Raw genomic sequence first — 21,760 nt, 5'->3', positions numbered from 1 at the left:
CAAACAGCCTTAATTGTTTTTAACTTGAATTTTTTGCTGAATAGGGTCACACACAATGACAAAGAGTGAAGCCTGTGGGAAAACCCTAAAGCCACAGTCTGTGGGATATACCCAAATGGAAACTTATTTTTTGGTTTGCAAGCTAGTCATATTTCCCATGAAGATAAAAGGCAGAATTTCAAAGACAAAGTTCTCATTTTTCTCTGAGGAAATGGTGTCAGCTCATTCTATTGTTAAAAAAAAAAATTAAATCTTTTTTTTTTCCTTTTTTATGTTGTCAGTACCACAACTTAATTTGTAAAAGTATAAGGTCCTCATAGTCTTGCAATAACTATACATTTCAGAAAATGAATGAGAACTCCCTGAAATTAATTAGAATGATGCAGGCATGTGAGTGGAACCAAGAACTCTTAGTTCAAGAGAATCCAGATCATGTCATGGTGGCTCATGGATTCATGCCATCAGAGTGAGTGGATGTGATCATTGGCCTGGATTTTAGGGATCATCTAACTCAGCCCTCACACTGGACATATGAGAAAACTGAGACTCAAACATGCAGAAGAACTCACCCAAGGCAACACCAGTACTAGATCCTCTGGTCCCAAACCTAATCCCCTCTAGCACCTTGGTTCCTATTTAAAATCTTGTTTCCCTTTCTACCAGCCTTAAAAAAAAACGAAGAAAGTCACAGAAACCATATACAATTGAAACACATTTTGTGTTTTCATCTCTTTCATGGATCACCATGGTCAGAAAAATTATTTGACTTTTTGGATGACTTTCTAGTACATTTTAGTGTGATTAAGTGTCCATTTTACCTTCCTGTCTATGGGAGAGATCAGATCAGATCACTAAAGAAATTCATTTTAGGGGTGAATGGAATGAAATTTTCAAACACAAGGGCACTGATAGGGAAGAACATCTGGGGATAGCAGGACCAAGCCCTATAAAGGCATGGATTCTTGGTCAATGAAATTAAGAAAGCAAGAGCACCATTTTTTTTAATGGATAGTGACACAGGTACAACTAGGAAAGGGGGGAAGGTACTAAAGAAAGACTTCCTCTATGTCATAGTTATGTTCTAGCTAATAATAATAATGGTCCCTAGTTCTGAAAGTAGAAACTGGATCTAAAAAAAAAAAATGCTTATCAGTTACTGAGACAGAATGGGAACACTTGGAACAAAGAAGTACATTTCTTGGCTCTTAGTTATTGTTATTTTTGTTGTTCAGTCCTCCAGCTGTGTCCAACTCTTAGTGACTCCAATATGAGATTTTCTTGCAAAGATACTAGAGTCATTTGCCTTTTCCTTCTTGAGTGGATTAACAAGATTAAAGGACTTGCTTAGGATCACAAAACTAGTAAATGTTTGAGGCTAAATGAATCTTCCTGAATCCCAGCATAGCGTTCTATCCACTGAGTCATCTAGGTGCCTCCTGTTCCTTAGGCCATTTTAAGCACAAATAAATTCAAGTTAACACTGGAGCTTGCAGCTTCTTGTCTTATCACATTAAAAAACAATCTATAATTTTAAAATGACTAGCATGAAAAGGACTTATGGAAACCAAGTATTTCAGGGGTAAAAGCCATTTCCTCCTCCAGGACAGAGAAGTGAGAGTGACAAACATCATTTACAAGAAATTTCTTGTGTACATGTTGTTGTTTGTTCTTAGTTGTGGAAGACAATCATAACATCAAGGAGGGGAAGCTAAGACATACAAGTAAATTGGATTGAAGTGAGTGTGGGGGTAAAATTCCTGCAAAAACAGGGAGAGAGATTTTGCATTTTCTTTTCTTTTATAGACAACTGATGAAAGAATAGAGTCTTGCTAAATGGCTCCATTCAGCAGAACTTATAAAATATGGGGCAATAGAAAATATGGGGCAGTTGTTACCAAAGAACTATATATTCAGGTCTTATTACCCGTGTGACTTTAGCTGAGTCATTGTTACCATTTGGGCCTCAGTCTCCCCATTTGAAAAACAATAGTGTTAGACTCCATGATCTCTATTGAATTTTTATGGAAATGAATCTTATTCCATTGTTATGGCAACTTCCTTCCTTAGAGCTTATTCTTGAGGTTGGGAATCTCCTTCTTATACTTTTCACGGCCTGATTTTCTATTTTTATGATCTGATAACTCTGGGAGAGAGGATAACTGAGCAAAATAATACCAGTATTTTTGAAGGTTGATGATGAGATCGATTCCCTAAAACTACCTTTGGAAACACATCCTCTTTCCCAACCATACATATCTGTCTTCACTAGAACACTTGTCCCTGACTTAATTCCATCTGGCACAGTGAAAGACAAGAAAGGTAATTTATAGGAATCATTAGCCATAAGAAGTCAGACTGAAATATCAGTGATGTGGCTAGATGTCTGTTAAGATTTGGGTTTAGTTATTAAAAATATCGAACATTAGCTGCTCTCTCATTTTGATCAAACATTTTCTATTCTCTTTCTTTTCCTGTCTTAATTTTGATTTGTTTTCATCACATCATATGCCTCCTTGGTCTATGTGAAAGAAATCATTTGCACAAAGGGCTCCTGTTCATTTCTTAGAAAAGAAGAAAAATGATGTGTACAGTTTAATCTTTAGCATGTCCTAGATACGCTCAACTGAACACTAATTTGAAGTACTTCGGAAAGAAGTACATGGATTTCTTATCTCATTTGACTCACCTGATCATCTGAGTCGCATCCACATTCTAAAAATCTGAGTCTGCCCAGCAGACTGTTCTGAGAATGGTTGGACTGGCTATGTCTTATAAAGTTGAATAATTTTCCTCCTGGATATTTTTACCATCATCTCAGCTCTCCCAGAATTAGCTTTATGCTAGTCAGAAGTCAACATCTAAGGAGAGTAAACTAGCTATCACTCCCCTAGGAAAAAAGGATTTGGCTCAGTCTGGGGGTCGTGCTGCTTAGTGTCAAAAGGGAATGTGACTAATGTGTAAGTGGTTAGGTCAGCGACCTGGTCAGTGATCCATCTGACATATGTCTTTTACACACATTTTCCTCCAAGCAAGATGGAGAAGGCTTCAATGTGGTATTCTTCTGGGATCTCTCTTTCATCCATAGGGGCCTGGTGCATCATGACCTTTAAGGCATCCCCCAGGCCTCTACCCAAATCACCACCCAAACTTTATTATACTTTCTTGTCAAGTGACCAAAAGGAAAATCATCTCTGCTCTTTAATGGAGGATGCCTGAGCTTCCAGGAGCCAATAATCAACTTTTAGAGAATTTGTCTTGACATATCCACCCTCTTGTTTTGAGAAGATGAAGATTAAGATAAAAATAGAAGATTAATTCAATGAATGAATCTCTGTCAATATTTTTTGTTACTGTTTTTCAGTCCTTTTCAGTTATATCTCCATTTGAGGTTTTCTTGGCAAAAGTTTGTGACTTCATTTCGGGATTTCTTGGCAAAAGATTCTGGAATAGTTTGTCATTTCCTTCTCCAGATCATTTTTATGGATGAGGAAACTAAGGTAAAGTGGGTTAACCTTGTCCAAGGTTATAGAGCTAGTAAGTGAGTGAGATCAGAGTTGATTTCAAGAAGATGAGTATTCCTGACTTCAGGACCAGCACTCCACTGCACCACCTAGATGCCCTTGCCAACGCATACCTGCCCAGGCAAAAGCTTATCTCTTAGGAAATAATTCTTACTGAGAATTTCAGAAGAAGGCAAGATGATAGGGCTTTTCAGTGCTCCTCAAAGCTTACCTTACAAGTACCTATTCTTTTTACCTTACTCCTATGGAGCCTTTTATTTCTACAGCTTGAGTTACATGAGAAAAGATGTTCTAGGAACTTCAAAGGTCCCTCTTCAGAAAGGCCATTTCTCCCTTGGAGCCCATGCAAAGTTCAGATGAAGAAAAGAATGAAGAATGATGTCAGAGAAAGGTGTTTCTTTATTTTTCACACAGAAAGTCCTGTGGAAGAGAAAAATTAGATTGAGTATGATCCTTTTGGCAATAACCAATGGTCAGAACATTTATAGGAACATATTGTTCTTTAACTTTGTCTGCCCTGAGGGTACTAAAGAGAACCCAGCCATGTGACTGTTCTGTGAGGAGAGGGGGATGCCCCAAGGATGGCACTTCTGTCACTGACTTGGACTTTGTATGGAACTCAATGTATGTGGGGTATTTATCATCTTCTTAGCATAGCCTCTGCCCAAGTAATTAAGAATTTGGGAAGGGCTCATTTAATACAGGTGTTTTGGGGATGTCAAGAAATTTGAGACATTAAGGGGCTTACATTCTGATTGACTAAAAAGATAAAAAGTGCATGAAATCTTAAGAGAAAAGAGAGTTCTCTATATAACCATATACTAAATTCTGAGGTCAGAAAACAAGAATAGAAAGTTAAAAGCAGGGAGTGATTAATGTATTCAAGGGTCATTCCCATCTCTTATTCTCCTCCCACCCCAACCTCATAAAATTCAAATAGTGCAAGTTCATGCAGGTGGTCATTTTCAAGGCATATGGGGGTCAACACCAATTGGCTTGACCTATGTCTTGCCACTGGATTCTGATGACTCTGGAGGAGAGAGAGGTTAATGATTTTGCACGATTCTGCCTCATTTAAATCCAATTCATTTGCAAGGCAAGACCTCAATGTCCTGATGTCATTGGTCCTCTCCAAGAACAAAGGACCAACATTCTGTGAGAGAGAGAGAGAGAGAGAGAGAGAGAGGAGAGAGAGAGAGAGAGACAGACAGACAGACAAGTAGACAGACAGATACAGAGAAAGAGTCAGACACAGAGAGGGAGGGAGGGAGGGAAGGAGGAAGGGAGAGAGGGAGAGAAGGAGAGAGGGAGAGAAGGAGAGAGGGAGAGAGGGAGAGGAAGAGAGAGAGAGAGAGGGAGAGAGAGAGAGAGAGAGAAAAGAGAGAGAGAGAGGGAGAGAGAGAGAGAGAGAGAAAAGAGAGAGAGAGAGAGAGAGAGAGAGAGAGAGAGAGAGAGAGAGAGAGAGAGATGTGTATGTCCATGAAGGAATCCATGATCACACAATCCATTTGTAGAGGGAACTGTCTATGGATTACAGAGCACAATAGTACATGTGAAAGTTCCATAGTGTGTCAATGTTACCATTTTTAGACTAAGTTTATAGGCAGCTTATAGTGTGCCCTTTTTAAAGATAATGACAAGACAGATGAGAAGTCACCACTATACCATGCTTCCTATATATTTTTTTTCAGTTACATTGAATTAACTTCTTATCCTGGAGTTTATGGATTTACCATTTAAAGAAAATTAGTTTTCCCCACAGTACCTCCTAAAAATTAAAATATCAAGTTTAAAAAGCCTTTACTATACATTATTGGCTCGAACCAAGCACCCTGAAACAAGGCAATGTGACTTATTAGAAAAAGGGAGAACTCATATGGCATGGCATTCAGAAACAGAATAATAAGAAAGTAAATGAGATAGTCATTTGGCATTTTTCACGCCAGAAATAGAATCAGATGTGCTAGCTGAATTAATATTATCAGCACCAGGCTGTGCAATAAAACTAGCATAATTAATTATCCAAAATCTTAAAAGGTTTTCCCCAATTTCTATTTTCCTTTTTTTTTAAATCTGTAGGTACCCAAACTGGTGGCATATGTATAATAAGGCAAATCCAAACACCAGGTAGCAGGTCTGATGATGTTATGCTGGTACAAAATATTACAACAGCAAAAACACTAATAATATATTGAACTGAATTATTGACGATGGGCATTTTTGCTTTCATTTACATCATTGTTAGAACAGTTAGAACTATATCTCTGTTTGAGAGCTAATTTATAGTGATAGAAGCTTGTTGACACCAAGAACTGTTTCATATATAACTTTGTATCCTCAAACCCCAACACATAGTAGATCCTTGATAATTATTTGTTGAGAAACTGGTTGAAAAGATACTGTATAAAATGACGTCCACTTAATGGATTTCCTACAGAAGCAGAGCCAGCCAGGCTTCAGGACTCCAGTTAAAATTTGGAGAGATGTGATGAGTAGATTGTGGTCACCCATATTTTAAAGACAAGAAATAAAATAACTCATGTTTTTGCAGGATTTGGGGATTTGCTAAACACTTTCCTCAAAACAGCCCTACAAAGCACGTAGTAAAAGGTTTATCACCCCCATTTTACAGATAAGGGAATGGCTTCAGAGACAAAATAATTTCCTCAGGGATAGAAAGTTCCTAAGTGAGGGGCAGTTAAATGGCGCAGTGGGGGCAATACCAGTTCTGGAGCGAGGAAATCCTGAATTCAGATTTTATTTCAGAGACTTACTGTGTGACCCTGGTTAAATCACTTATCCCTCATTGCCCCCTTCCCCAAAACAAATAAAACAAAAAAGAAAATTAAATAAATGCTGACGTCAGTAGTTGAGCCTCATTTTCTAATTCCAAGGGTTCTTTCTATCATAGAAATTTCTCAGATTGAGGTATATTGTGTGTATTTTTAAGATGAGCTTTCTGCTTTGATGTTCAACTTCAGATACTTTTTGAAAAACTCCTTCAAGAACTGTGAACCTTTCAAATGAGACTGAATTTGCAACTTAGTGATTCAATCGTCACTGTGCTAACAGTCATCATAATGCAATAACCACCACCCCCTTTTTTTTTGCATTAAGATATTCCTTTTTCTTCCTCAAAAGGCTAGAATAATGATGGTCTATGATGAATAGGTTTAAAATACAATGTCATAATTATTCATATCAATTTATATAGCAAGTGTCAGCCATTGAACAGAGATAAATTCACATTTTTTTCTGTAGTAAAATATCATTTTTTTATTGATTCAGTTCATTGTAAAAAATATGAAATATCTGTTCTATATTGGCACTGTGTCAGCACCTAGATATATCAGAATGACTCAGTTCCTGTCTTCAAGAAGCTTACATTCCAGGGCAGCTAGATGGCTCGGTGGTTAGAGCACCAGCCCTGAAGTCAGGAAAATCTGAGTTCAAATCTGGCCTCAGACACTTACCACTTCCTAGCTGTGTGACCCTGGGCAAGTCACTTAACCCCAATTGCCTCAGGGAAACAAAAAAGAAGCTTATATTGCATTCACAAGCATGCACACACAGTACCTATATGTGCCATATTGTCTTACTGGACTATACTATATCCAGCAAATATCTAATCTCAGCTTGAACATCTCCAATGAGGGGCCCATTCCACTTTGCTGTAGGAGGGAAGGGAAGAGAATAAGAATATAGCACCTACTATATGCCAAACACTGTGCTAAATGCTTTACAAATATTATCATTTGATCCTCACAATAACCTTAAGACCCAGGTGCTTTTATTATGTCCAATTTACAGTTGAGGAAACTGAGGTAAGAAGACTTGTGCTTTAAGACTTAAGTGATTTGTCCCAAGGCATACAGCCAGTAAGTATCTGTGATTGGATCTGAACTCAGGGCTTCCTGACTCCAGCACTCTATCTACTGTTTCACCTGTCCACGCTCTACTTCACACTAATTGTCAATTTGCTTTGACTAATTGTCAGGAAGCTTTGTAAGAAGTCCAAATTTGCCTCTGAAATTTATTTCAATTTCTCCTCTTTCTATCCTTTGCTAACAATAAATAAAATAAATAATAAATAAATAAATGAATGAATGAATAATAATAATAATAATAATAAATAAAATAATAAATCTAATGCCTCTTTTCTGAAACAGTTCTGATGTTTTAACAGAGCTGTCATGTGGCCCGTGAGCCCAAAGTTCCCATTCCTTCAGCCCATTTCCATAAAGCAAAGCAACCCGAAGGCTTTTCAGGTTGTCAATGTCTTCTATAAACTATGGCACCCAGAACTGAAAACAATATTCCAAATGTTTTATGAATAGCACTGAATAAAGATAGAGTCTCATCTCCTAATTCTGGAAGTTATGTCTCTCTTAATCCAAGATCATATTAGCTGTTTTTGGCTGTCCCATCATACTGCTAAATCATAGAGTTCACTAAACTCTCATTTGTTGTCCAGATAAAATCTTAATCATATCCCTCCATTCTTTAATTTAGGAAGTTGACTTTTTTAAACCCAAGAATAAGATTTTATATTTATCCCTATTTTATGTAATTAAATTTTGCCTGAAGCTTTAAGTCAACAAGATCCTTTTGGCTCCAGACTTTGTCATCCAGCTTGTTAGCCATTCCTCCCAGTGTTGTGTTTTCTGCAAATCTGATGAGGATATCATTGGTAACTTTATATTTATCACTGATAACAATCTTAAATAGCACAACATCAAGCACAAATCCTCGGTGACCTCCCCTAGAGACGATTTGGCAAGTTAAGATAAAATCTCTAACAACTTTCTGAATATGGCTATTCAACCACTTTCAAATATATCATACAGTCTATATCTCTCTATCTTTTCTTTTAGCTTGGCTTGAAATATAATTATCATAGGAACTTGGAGATCATGTTCAACCCTATTATTTTAGTGAGAGTAATCTTTACTATGGTTTTTAGAGTCTGTAATTCTTCTTTTGATAACTATTAATTCACTTTGACTAAATTTTGGGGAATGAGCTTGGATGTTTGATTTAACTTCCTATATATCTTGGATATCAAACTCTAATCTAAGATCTGATGAAAAGAATTTTCTTTGTCTTCTATCAGTATCTTCAATTTATTTTTCAGTTGCATTGATTTTGTTCCTGCAAAAGCTTTTCAATTTCTTATTGAAATTATCTTTTATGTTTTATAATAGCTTCTCTTTCTTACTTCATTAGGAATTATCTCTAGCCATAGTTGTATAACCTACATGATCTAGCTATCTTTTAATTTTTCAATATCAGCTCTTTTTATCTCAAAGATGAAGAAACTGAAACCTATAAAAGTTGTTTCACTTTCTTGGGATGAATCTAGCAAGATAGTGTCAGAATCAAAATCTAGATCTCTGTCCTTTAAGTTTTGACTAAGAATGATAGCACTTACACTTCCAATTTTGAACATTTCTTTATTAATATAGGATTTGTTTATGACTCTGAGACTTCTGTTTGCATATTTGAATCAAAAGTCTATGTAGTGGTAATGGAATATTATTTTTCTATAAAAATGATGAACAAGCTTATTTTGGAAAGGCCTGAAAAGATTTAAATGAAGTGATGCTGAGCAAAACAAGCAGAACCAAGAATACATTGGAAACAATAACAGCAGGAATATGCTATGATCAATTGTGAAAGGCTTGGTTCTTCTCTGCCATTCAGTGGTCTGAATCAATCCCAATAGGCTTTAGACAGAAAATTCCATTTGCATCCAGAAAAAGAACTAAGGAGACTGAATGTAAATCAATACTTGCTATGTCCATTTCTTTTTCTGTTTTTTTTTTAATCTCTCCTATGTTTTTTTCTTTTGTTTTGATTTTTCTCTCCCAACATGATTCATAGAGCAATGTGTAATTAAAAGTAAATTAAGTAAAAAAAAATAAATAAACTTACTACAATATAAAAGTCCATATAGTTAGATTGAACTCATTTACTAGAATATAAAAAAAAAAATGCTCATCCAGTTTCTTTTGGTTAGTGCAATTCCAGATTTGTTCAGCTAGATTCAACTGTGAATAATACCTTGAAGTTTGTTTCACAGCCCCTGTTGGGGAAAGTCTTAGGTATCTTTCCCTATGCTTTCTCTCAGTTCTCAGGGGCTCTATTATTCTCATGGAGGGAAGAAGACAGCCATGTAACCTGAAATTGACCATTGGCTTTTGTCCATAGAAAGTGAACTTCACAGCTGTCTCACTAATTTTGTTTTTGCCTCAATTCCACCATTTATCTATGACACTTTTTTTTTTACACTAAATATAGGGTTACAGGATTATGTTGTTTTGAGGTATTTGAAAATTTATGGATTTTCAAAAATGATTAAGTTAAAAAAAACCTTGGAATTATTGAATCTAATTTCCTTAGTTTATAGAGAAGGAAACTGAAGTCCAGAATGGTTTACTCAGTTGTCCAAGAAAACACAAGCTATTAATTTCTTTATAAAACTTAACTCTCCCTCATTTCAAAAAATTATCAACCTCATTCTACAAATGTTATAATAAATGTATGTAGCACTTTATAATTTTTAATTTTTATCGACATATTTGTTTTTTCCTTTCTAAATTTCCTTTCTAAATCTTTTCCCTTCCTAGTCAAATATTCCTTGTAATAAAGAGTAAAAACAGAAGAGAGAAAAAAAGAAATTTGGCAAAACTAACCAGCATGTCAATCAATAAACAAATATTTATTAATTGCCACTACATGTCAGTTCCTGTGCTAAGCTCTAAGCACACTGACTCAGACATTGTATGCAATGATCCATAGTTTCTGCAAAGAAGAGAGGGAAGTATATTTTCTCATCCCTTTTGAGGGGAGGTAGGGGCAAACTTGGTCATTATAATTAGCATTCAGTATTATTTTTCTTGAGTGAGGGTGGTGAGCTACTCACTGAGCTCAGCGTATAGGGTTTGACATTTATTTTTTGGACATAGACATTGAAAAAAATATACTTGACACTGTATATATTTGGTACAAAGTTTTTTGCTGTTGTTTTCAATAAAGATAGAAAAAGTGGGAGAATGATTTTTGCTCACAAAACTTTTGTAAAACTCATTTAAATAGAACGAGGCAAAGTTGGGGGAAATAGCTCAAGCCATTTCTTCAGCGTAACACTGCAGCATCCCTGACCTGGTTAGAATGGGTTAGGGTCATGGGGGCAGGTGAATGTGCAGTTGCTGGAACTTTAACCTTTGTGTCTCTTTGAAAACTCATGTCAATCTAATGGAGAAGGCAGCAGAGAGGGGTTGTGTTCATTGATTCTGCTCAAGGACAAAAGAGCTGAAATTGTGCTGTAGGATTTGGGAACAGATTGTGCTAACCACTTGGGAATTTTTCCCCATGGGCCTGGTTTTCTTTAAGTTAATCTTCATTCCCATTGGGCAAACCCAGCTTCTGAAAGAACAGAACCCCGGAGCAATATAAGTAAGGGAGAAGGACGTAAACATCTATGCCCAGAACCCAGTATCAGTTTCAAAGCCTTCTCTAGGTAGAGGGCTCTCTAAGAGGACCCATTACATTTTCATGGTGGGAAATGGCAAGTTGAGGTTTTCCCACACTCTATAACAATATATCCATTGCCCTTTTCCCACAAGCAGCTCCTGAATCTCTTTAAATTTACTTGTACTACAGGGGGAGAAAATAAATGAAACATTTCCTGTTTATGAGTTTTATTGCCTCTGCTGAGGGGGATAATCAATTTTTTCCCATTGTAAAAAGTCTTTATTGAAACATCCACATTCCTTTAGATTTCCCCAATGGTTCTTCCTACTGGGTCTCACTGGAATACTAAGCATAGGATGCGGTGCCGCGACCTGCAATGGGAATAGTCTGATCATGGTGAAATGATTCTGATAGCTGATGAATGATGATCATCTCCAAACACTGAATTCTAATGAGGGCACAGGAGGCTCTATTCATCCGCTGCCCGCACCTGATTCTCCATTCCCAAAGGATACTGCCAGCAGGGCTCTCGTTCTGCATGTGGTTTGCGAAGCTGGTCTGTCACCCCTTCCCAGTTAGGCAGCTGAGCTCAATGGTGGACTATCACCATACCAGATGCCTCAGTGGCTTGGACTCTTGAGGGAAAAAAGGATTGGTTTCCCGGCAACTCCCCAAATTCACGCGGCTGTGCTGCTAGAGTTGTTGGCAGCCCAGAGAGATTCATCTAAGCTGTTTCCTTTCCCTAAATCAGCCTTTAGTCTTACAAGAATTACTACTGGTTTCAGAGCTTATTTATTTCTTTTCAGAGTCTTTTGCATCATCTCAGTTCTGTCACATCCTGTTCCCAATCTGAACCTGCTTCTCTGTGCTCCCTATTTTCCTTCCTTCCTTCCTTCCTTCCTTCCTTCCTTCCTTCCTTCCTTCCTTCCTTCCTTCCTTCCTTCCTTCCTTCCTTCCTTCCTTCCTTATACAGCTAATAGGTGTTAATTTTCTGAGGTTACATTTGAACTCAGGCCCTAGTAATTCCAGGGTCAGTGCTCTATCCACTGTGCCATTTAGCTGCCCCATTGTGCCCTCATCTTTGAAGATTTGCAAACATAAGAAATGGTCTGCATATCTTTGTTTAAATCCCAGCCCTGTCATTTACTACTTGTGCAATCTTAGGCAAGTTAATTAACCTCTCTCCACCTCAATTGTAAAAGAAGGGAGTTAGATTCCATGACCTTAAAAATCTTCTCATCTTCTTGAGAATAAGGGTCATTTGAGTTGTAGAGGATGGAGCCAAGATGTGGGAGAGGACACATGTTTCTTTTTGACCTGCTCCTACGTCCCTCAAACTAATTAGTAAATCCAGCCTCTGAGAATAAGTTTTTTTTTTTTGTCCTTTTTGTAGCTCTAGAGCTTAGCCCAGTCTCTGGCACACAGTAGGTGCTTAAAAAACACTGAGCACCTGATTTCTCAGGATATCACTCTATTCAATAGGTCACCTCTTTGCACTAGCTCTAGAGGCAGAGGAACTGGATTGGTATCTTGATCCTGTCACTCATCATCTAGATGTTGTTGGGCAAGTGTCCTACTCTCTATAAGCCTCAGTTTTGTCAGCTGCCAAATGTTGTGAGGAGGAATTGTTTCAAATGACCTCTAAGCATCTTCTGGCGCTAAATTTTTGAACCTGTGTTAAAGTGGACATCAATACATTTTAGAAAGACCTAGGAACTATGGGCAGAGAGGGAGTGATGCCTTTATTGATTCCACTTGATAGAAAAGCCAAATTTCCCTGGATAACAGGTACTTTTCCTTATGATTGCCTTCTGTTTCTGAATACTTTGTCTTATCAATTATGTACAAGTTGAAATAGAGAGAAAATGAGAGGGATACTCAGAAGTAAGAGGACTATAATTATACAGACTTAGACCTTCTTCCTCTCTTCCTACTTGAACATTGATTCAGAGCAGCACTGGAGTTAGTTGTGTTCCTATTTCAAAACGAGGCTTTTATTTATTAATTCATATCACATCAGTAGGAATGCCATAGGTTGCTTCAACACCTAGGGAAAAAGTGCCCTCAGAGGCAGCTTGCTATAGGATCCTAGCCAAAAAGACCCCTATATTCTGAGTGTGCTATAAGAGGTAGAGTTCTAGAAAGTCATGGAAACTGGGCAGTTCAGAAAAGAAGCAGGGATGTGATGAGTGAGAACTTCATTTGCCCTCAGCAGGAGAGGGGCTTCTGGGTTACCATTGGTATCTAGCAAGTGTCTAGTAATTTGGGTAGAATTGAGCAGATGGATTCTAGTGCTAATTCCTAAGCACTCACACTTGAGCCAACTAGCAGGACATATGAGATAGAAAGAGCAGATATCAGCTTATATGCCTGTTGGATTAAGAGATCAGCAACATAACAGACAGTAAACATGTAGTTTTATGTATTAGTGACACAGTGGTTCAGTAGATAGAGAACCAGTATATAGACTCCACTCATGAACTAAAGTCCAATCTTAGACACTTACTAGCTATGTGCCCCTGGGCAGGTCACTTAGCCACATTTGTCTCAGTTTCCTCATCTGTAAAATGAGCTGGAGAAGGAAATGGCCAAACAATTCAGTAATTTTTGCCAAGAAAACCCCAAATGGGTTCACCAAAAGTTGGACATGAATGAAAAGTAATTAACTAAATAGCAGCAATAGCAGATATTTCCAGAGAGAAAGAGAATTATTAAATAAAAAACCCAAAAAACCAAAATACTTCAGTCCTTCTTGAAAGGAAAGTTGATTTTCAAAATTTCATTGAAAAATGGATATGATCACTTGGACTAAAACAAAAAACAGATAGAAAAGAAAGAGTGATAAGAATTTCAAAAATGGAGGTCCATGGACTCCATCAGGAGCTCCCCAATGAGCTCAGATTTTATATGTGGAAAAAAGTAAAAAAAAAAAATCCAAAGTTGAAAACAAGAGTAACTTAGAAGGCTGAATAGGTAGCTAGAAGCTGACACTAAGTTATGAATTATGAAAAAGCTTTGAATTTTAAAAGCTATGTCCAGAACAAAACAAAAAGAAAAAAATAAATAGGCTGATTACTGGACTATTAGTATACCCAAAGAGGAATTGATTAATTTAAATGTTACTTCAGTATTCTTTATGACAGAAAATGACCTGAAAGTAAGATGGTAGAATTCATGTGAAAATAGTAATCCCATATAACAAGATATGTAAGTAAGAGAGAATACTTAGCTATTCCCCCATCTTCTTCAGGAAGCCTTTCCCAGTTCTCCCTAATCTTAGTATCCTGTTAAGGGACAGGGCAGTTCTCTAAGAGCCTCCACAGCTGTGGATCATAACATCAGAAGGAGTTGCAAAGCAGCCTTTGCTGACACAGGTATTGCGGACTGGGAATGAGATAAATTGGAGCAGAGGGAAGAGGAGAGAGGTCAGACCGTGCAATGGACTCTCAGTCAAAGAGGTCAGAGAATAGCAATTGCCTCTCAGTCTCCTTGTATCATCCTCTCACAAGAGGAGATCCATTCTGGGTTGGACCTCCAGCAGCCACTGTCAGGTGGCTCCCATGTATTCTAACAGCTCTCCTATGTATTCCACTAGTATCCTCCCTCTGAAACTATCTCCAATTTATCCTATCCTTATCTTGTTTTAATGTCATCATTTGCATGTTTACTCTCCCCATTAAACTGTGACCCTCTTGAGGGAAGGGGCTTTTTTTTTTGTCTTTCTTTGTATCCCCAGCACTTAGCACAATAACCTAGCACTTGTTAAATGCTAAATACATACTTGTTGATTGACTGATTTTTTAAATGAGTTCACACTTTCTATAGCAGGTTTTGACTTTCTGAAGTACTGAAAGAATGTAGATCATTAAAATACCAAGAAGAAAAATTTTGAAGGGCAAATGTTTTTCAAAAGAGGGAGGAAAGTGGATTCCACAAATTATGAATTGGTAAGTTTCTTATTTTTCTTCATGGATTATTAAATGGATCTTTTTCTCAGCACTTAAGGAAAGCAATTATTATAAAATATTTTTTAAAATATATTCTTTTTTATAGCTTTTTATTGACAAAACATATGCATGGGTAATTTTTCAACATTGACCCTTGCAAAAGCTTCTGTTCCAACTTTTCCCCTCCTTCCCTTCACTCCCTTCCCCACATGGCAGGTAATCCCATACATGTTAAGTATGTTAGAGTATGTGTTAAATACAATATATGTATACATATAAAAATATATTCTTGATATATGTTGCTTTTATATTGTTTAAACTTTTCCCCTTCCAGAGAACCCATCTCATATACAATGAATTTGATCACAGAATGCAACTTAAAGTTGGAGAGAAACAAAGCAATAATTTTTAGCAAAGCATGGGACAGTTTCACACCTTATCTTTATAAAGATTTTGGAAAAAACATGGGCCAGATGATCATGCAATTCAATGAACTGGTTGAATGGCCCGTGATCAATGTTTTGGTGTAAATTTGATATATACCAGAAATTTGTTCTTGGTCTTTATGTTTTTCCACATTTTCTTTAACAATTTGATAAAGGTATATGTAGTATTATAGTTAAATCTGCTGGTGATACTAAGCTAACAGGGATAGCTAACATACTAGATGATGTTTGGAATTCAAAGTGAGGTATCAGTGGGCCAGAATGTCATGTCAAATCCAATCTGATTAAATTCAACAAAAATGAATGTAAGGTTCTATATAGGATTAAAAAAAAAAAAAAACTAAGCTTGCATAGAGAAGATGGGAGCACTGTAGGTAAACAGTTAATGTGAAAAAATAGGAATTTCAGTTTACTATGAGTTCAAAAAAAATCAACAATGTGATATGGCAGTCAAAAAAGCTAGTATCTAGGACAAGTTGATAAGACAATGTTGTATAATTCGCTCATCAGATTACATCTGAAGTAATTTATTCAGAGTAGTCCACAACAATTTAGGACATTCTATGAAGCTTCCTTTTGTTTAGGACTTAAGTGTAGTCGATGGCATGACTGCAGACTTGATAAAAAAAAAATAGAAAGTGCATTTAAGGGTATATCCATGAGGTCATGAATCCTGAGGGAACTAGAGATGGTTCTACACAAGAGTCAGTAAGACTAGTTCAAATCTAGAATCAGATACTTATTAGCTGTGTGATGCTTAAGTTATTTTATCCCTTGTCTGCCTCAGTTTCTTCATTTGTAAAATGTGGATACTAATAGCACCTAGAATTGTTGTGAGATAAAATTTGCAAAATGTTCTGCAAATCTTATATGTATATATATAGTGTGTGTGTGTATGAGTGTGTGTGTATATATATATATATATATATATATATACTGATTATAATTAGCAATTTTTGCTAAATTAATAAACTCCCTTCTAATTTAGAAGATGCCTTCTAAATCTGTAATTCTGTGAAACAAGCCAGACTCGAAGCTGGAAAAAACTTAGTTTCTAGTCTAGCCTCTGACATATACTGATCATTAACTCCCTGTGCAAATCCTATCCTCTCAGCACTTTAGGAAACACTCTAGAGAAGGCATCCACTTATTTTGGTAGAAAGAATTTTCTCATCAAGGAGCTTCTTACATGAAAAAAAAAATCACAAGTTAAGCCCCTATCCCAATCCATACACAGCAAAGTGCAGATCAAAAAATACCTAGAGAAATAAAAATGATTCAATGAATGGAATCATTATTTGAAAGAGAATGTAAAATTATAGATTTGGAAGTAAATCTATCTAGTCCAATCTTCTCATTTCCTGTAGAGGAACACTGAGAAAATAGATAATCTGGACAAAATCATATAATTGGGTAGGGGAAAAGCTATTATGTTACCTTAAAATTTATAAATGAATGCTAAATTTGCAGGTAAGTAAAGTTAAATAATCTGAAGAAGTTTAGGATGGCATAATAGCACCCCCCTCACCCCCCCCCAAAAAAAAACTGGATTGGGCTTAGAATGGCAGATAAAGATATAGAATAACCTTTGGGCATTAGGGAACTACTCAGGGGAGGTGGGAGGTATATGATGTTTTATTCTATCTTTTGCTCCAGATGTTTTCTCTGGCATATCCTCCCTTTTCCACTCTATTGATCTTCCCATTTTCCTTTAAGCCCCAAGTAAAATCTTACTTTCAAGAGAAAGTCTTTCCCATTCCTTCTTTTTAGAGCCTTCCTTTTGCTAATTATTACCTACATATTATATATATATATATATACATATATATATACATATATATATATGAGATGGTTGCACATGAAACTATATATATATATATATATATATATATATATATATATCTGTGTGTTTTAAGTGACATTTAATGGCCAGATGGGTTAATATATATATATATATATATATATATATATATATAATTTGTGTGTATTTCTTTGGTTGTTGTTTTTCCTATTGGATTGTAAACTTCTTGAGAGTGAGCAATTTTTGCCTTTTTTTCTATTTTTGGTGCTTAGCACAGAGCCTGGCATATAGTAGGTGATTAAAAATGCTCATTGATTGATATTTAGGCAAGTTAATCTGATAGAAAGGCATGAGGACAGACTAATAGGAAATATTAGAAGCATAGTTCTGGCACAAGTGAATTGAAAGAGAGGAGAATGGAAAGTAACAGAGGAGAGATCGTGAATAACAGAACTTGATAATGGATTGATATGAGGATGATGGGAAATAGGGCATCATGGATAACAATTTTTGATATTAGCTGGTGGGGAAAATGATGGTCCCAAAGAAAGAATTTAGGAAGTCAGGATAAGGAGGGAACAGGAAAAAAATGAATTCTTTTTTAAGGTAATGGAGAAAAAATTAATCTTCTTTTAAATATGCTGTTTAAAATGCCACACATACTTAGAGATACCCAGTGGATTTAAAGTTTGGGGAATGTAGTTTGGTCCATTTGCAGAAAGGTCTAGTCCGGAATGATTGATTGTAGATTCATCTCATAGGATCGTATATGATGATCAAAATAGAAGGCTTGATAGTAAGTGGATTATAGCATAGTTTTAGAACTGGAATGGAGGCCATAAAGTCATTTTATAGATGAGAAACCTGAGGCAGAGAGATTAAATGATTTATTCTAAACAACAAAGCTAGCAAGTATCTGAGGCAGGATGTTAACTTAGATCTTGTTTCTGAGTCCTATATTCTACCTGCTGTTTGCTCCCTATGACTTTCTAAAGGACATATGACCTTTCTAGGCATCAGCTTCATCATGTACAAAAATAGGACAATTGGACTACAAGGCCTTGAAGGATCTTCCATCTCTAAATCTAATAATGGTAGGACAGCTTTCTCAGCACAATTTTCCATTACAGTGTGGTTCCTTCATGAGAAAATGAGAAAAGCTCTCCTCTGACAGGAGACCGTGTATCAGGGGATGCATTTTTGACATTTGCTAATGAGCTCCATAACTTGATATGAAAAAAAAATAAAGTGTGTAAGACTGTTCAATTCAAAATCATTTCCCAGCACATTTTATTAGCTTTCATTAGGCATGTTTAGCACTATTAAGACTCTAATCAGAAATAATTTCAAAGAGGAAACATCAATATAAAAAAGATTATTTTCAAGAAAAGAAAATTGTGCTTTGTATATTTATACATGCAGAATGCAGACTATAAGGGCTCAAGGGTTGGAACTTTATTATATTCTTTGCAGAAATCATTTTGGTGAATAGAAAGAGATTTACATTTTTGGAGCACAGTTATATATAGTGAGTATTTGGTTAATCTCTAGTGAATTAAATTTTGTTCTACTTTCTAAGTTAAACAAAATCCTCTCTCTAAAAGGAAAACATTTAAAAGGAGATCTAAGATACAGATAGTAACCAGCTTTCAGAGAAGGATCACAATCAATTTTTTCCCCCTAAAGGGGCATTGAATTTTATCCTCCAGAGTGGTTGGTATAGAAGGCAGCTTCATATCATGGAGAGAAAGGTTCTAGTACCTCTCTAGCACAATCCGCTTTTGTGGCCTTGACTAAATTATGCAAACTTTCTGGATGTCAGCTTTTCTTTGTTATACTCTTTTAAATGAGAGAATTGGACTAAATTATTTTAAAGTTCCTTCCAGCTCCAGGTGCTAAGATTCTGTGAATTACAGAAATACCAGATATTGGATTCTTTGCTCTCCTGTTCTCCTATCATTCTTGACTTGCCAATTCCCCACACTGAATTGTTCCCGTCATCCTTCATCTCATTTTTTTTTTCTTGAGCTGATGAAGATCACTAAATGAAATTCACCAACTGAAGCCACTTTATGTTCATATTATAGATAAGGGAAAACAACTTTAGGCCTTGATTTCATGTATAAAGTGGAAGGATCAACCTAGGTAGCTTCTAAAGTCCCTTTTAGCTCCACATCCATGATCTTATAAATTGAGTCCTCACTAATGTGTGGTAGTTTTCTTTGACTCACCAGCCCAATGTCTTAAGCCACCATTCCCAACCTTCTCTTTTATCTTCCCTCCAGTAAACATTGTTGCATCCTGTGGTGCTAAAAAACAGAGTAGCCATGAGGATGTTTTATTCTATACATTAAAAATAAAGTAAATTTTAGAAAATTTAAAAGAATTTTCCAAAAAAAGAAAAAGGGAAACTTTATGCTCTTTAAAGTCTGGAATAAAAGATAAAGGAAAAGAGGCTATCATTGCCCATGAAACTTAGCAAGGCCAAATACAATGTTGGGGCAGGATAAGACACAGTAGAAAGACAGTATCAGTTTTACAATAGGAAAGTTAGGAAGTGTGTATATAGGAATAGGAAGTATTTTTAATATATGGAATAAAACAAATCATTTCCATAACTTAGTAAAATAAAAAAAAAGATGGTTGCACATGAAACTTTATAAGACCAAGTACACAGTTGGGGTAGGGGAAGACACAACAAGAAGAAGTAAGTCACATATCATGCAGCTTTTAAAAATAAATTCCATTGATATCTTTTGTTTTTATATTGCCTTAATTTCCCCTGTATCTCTTCTTCTCCCTGCTCCCAGAGAGCCATCCTTTATATGAAAGAATTGTCTCAGAAGATTTCAAAGGTACCTTATTATTTTATATCCTATTATTAGCTTTGAGATCATTCTCCAGCTCTGAAAAGTGGGCACAGTGCCTTAGGTAATGGCCATGTGACCCAGAAATAGGATAAGTACTGTTCTGCTTAGGAAGGAGTAATACCAAACTTTGTATAAGCTAAATGGGTCATAGTATCCTGATGGGATTTGAAAGGCATGGCAGAAGTTTCTATCCTAAATATTTTCCCACTGGGACTACAATGAAGCTGTAACCTATTAGCATGAAAAGAAGTAGCTGTCTCCAAAGGACCCAGGGACGATGAGACATAGAGCAAATTCTTTTTTGCAGTAGGCAAAATCAATGTGCCCTAAACTTCCTTTCACCAAATCTTCTGCTTATCTAAACCACCAAATAGGAAACTCCTCCAAATTCTGATTCAGAAACAGTCAACTCTCTGGTGGTTTTAATTAAATTCTTTGACCAAAGGTGGCTAAACCTTCGGTGACCAGAACTGTGCTTGGAGAGCATATAAATTGTAGGAGGAAAGGGGAAGAATGTGATTAATTGTGCTAGGGTTTTTTTCAAATGGGTTAAGTTGACTTTGATTAAGCGAATATATAGTCTTGTAGAAGATTATTTCATTCTTCTTTCAATGTCTATTTGGCTATTTTATTAGTTGTATGCCATTTGGGTAAAATTCTGGGCTCTGCTGTTTATTGTTGGTCTGTTTTAAGTGACATTTAATGGCCAGGTGATGTTGGAGTGGGGTAGGGAATATTATGCTATTCAATAATGTTTCTCCCATAGTCCTTATGCCATTAAAGTTCATTTAATGAAATAGTAGCAAAGTCTACCCAGCCCTCCTAAGTATGATTGCTCACATAATCAATGAGGATAGCATGTTTTACTACATTGGCTTTGATATAGTTTTCTTGATTCTGTTCCTCATATATCTTTCTAAGACTTGGTTTGTGCCTTACAATTCCCTTATATTGCAAGGTGATGACTTCAGCAGGGAGTATGCTTTGAAATAGGGATTGATTATCTGTACAATAGTTACTATGTCTGTTTTTCAATATAGAACAGAATAACTAACATTTGTATGGTAATAATAATAATAATAATAATAATGACATAGCAAGGGAGATAAAATCATGTGGATCTAGAATAAAGTCCAAATCATTCCTGCTGTCTTTCTGATATTGGAACTTTACCAGGGATATTTGATATAAGCTTTCAAAAGATGGCTTACTTCATCTATTCCACTATCCAAAAAACAGCTACTTTATTCTCCTATTCAGTAGTCTGAGAACATCAACTATAAAGAATAATATTAGGTTAGTGATAGCAAGATCTGAAACTATCAAAAGATGAGAACAAGATAATAATAATCTTTTGGTAAAGTGTCTCTGAAAGAATTCCATCTCTGGATTGAACCAAAAAATGGCTAAGATCCAAGAGCTGAATCAAAAGTTCTTCAGGGACAATACCCATATGAGCTCAACCAACAGCATGCCAACAAAGACATTTTGAACAAATATCCATTTCCTTCTTGTGGACTGATTTTATAGAAACAAAGAGGTTTGCAATGGCAATTTAGGATCACTAAAGTTAATTTTAAAAGCCAGGACTGAGAAAGCAAGGTATATTAGGCAAGAAAATGGAAAGAAACAGTACAATATAACACTGCAGGCTATAAAAACTTAGCATCTATTGAATGTGTAGCAAGATGTGACCCAG

Source organism: Antechinus flavipes, chromosome 1 (assembly GCF_016432865.1).
Source record: "Antechinus flavipes isolate AdamAnt ecotype Samford, QLD, Australia chromosome 1, AdamAnt_v2, whole genome shotgun sequence".
NCBI lineage: Eukaryota > Metazoa > Chordata > Mammalia > Dasyuromorphia > Dasyuridae > Antechinus > Antechinus flavipes.
Note: the sequence above shows the minus strand (reverse complement) of the source record.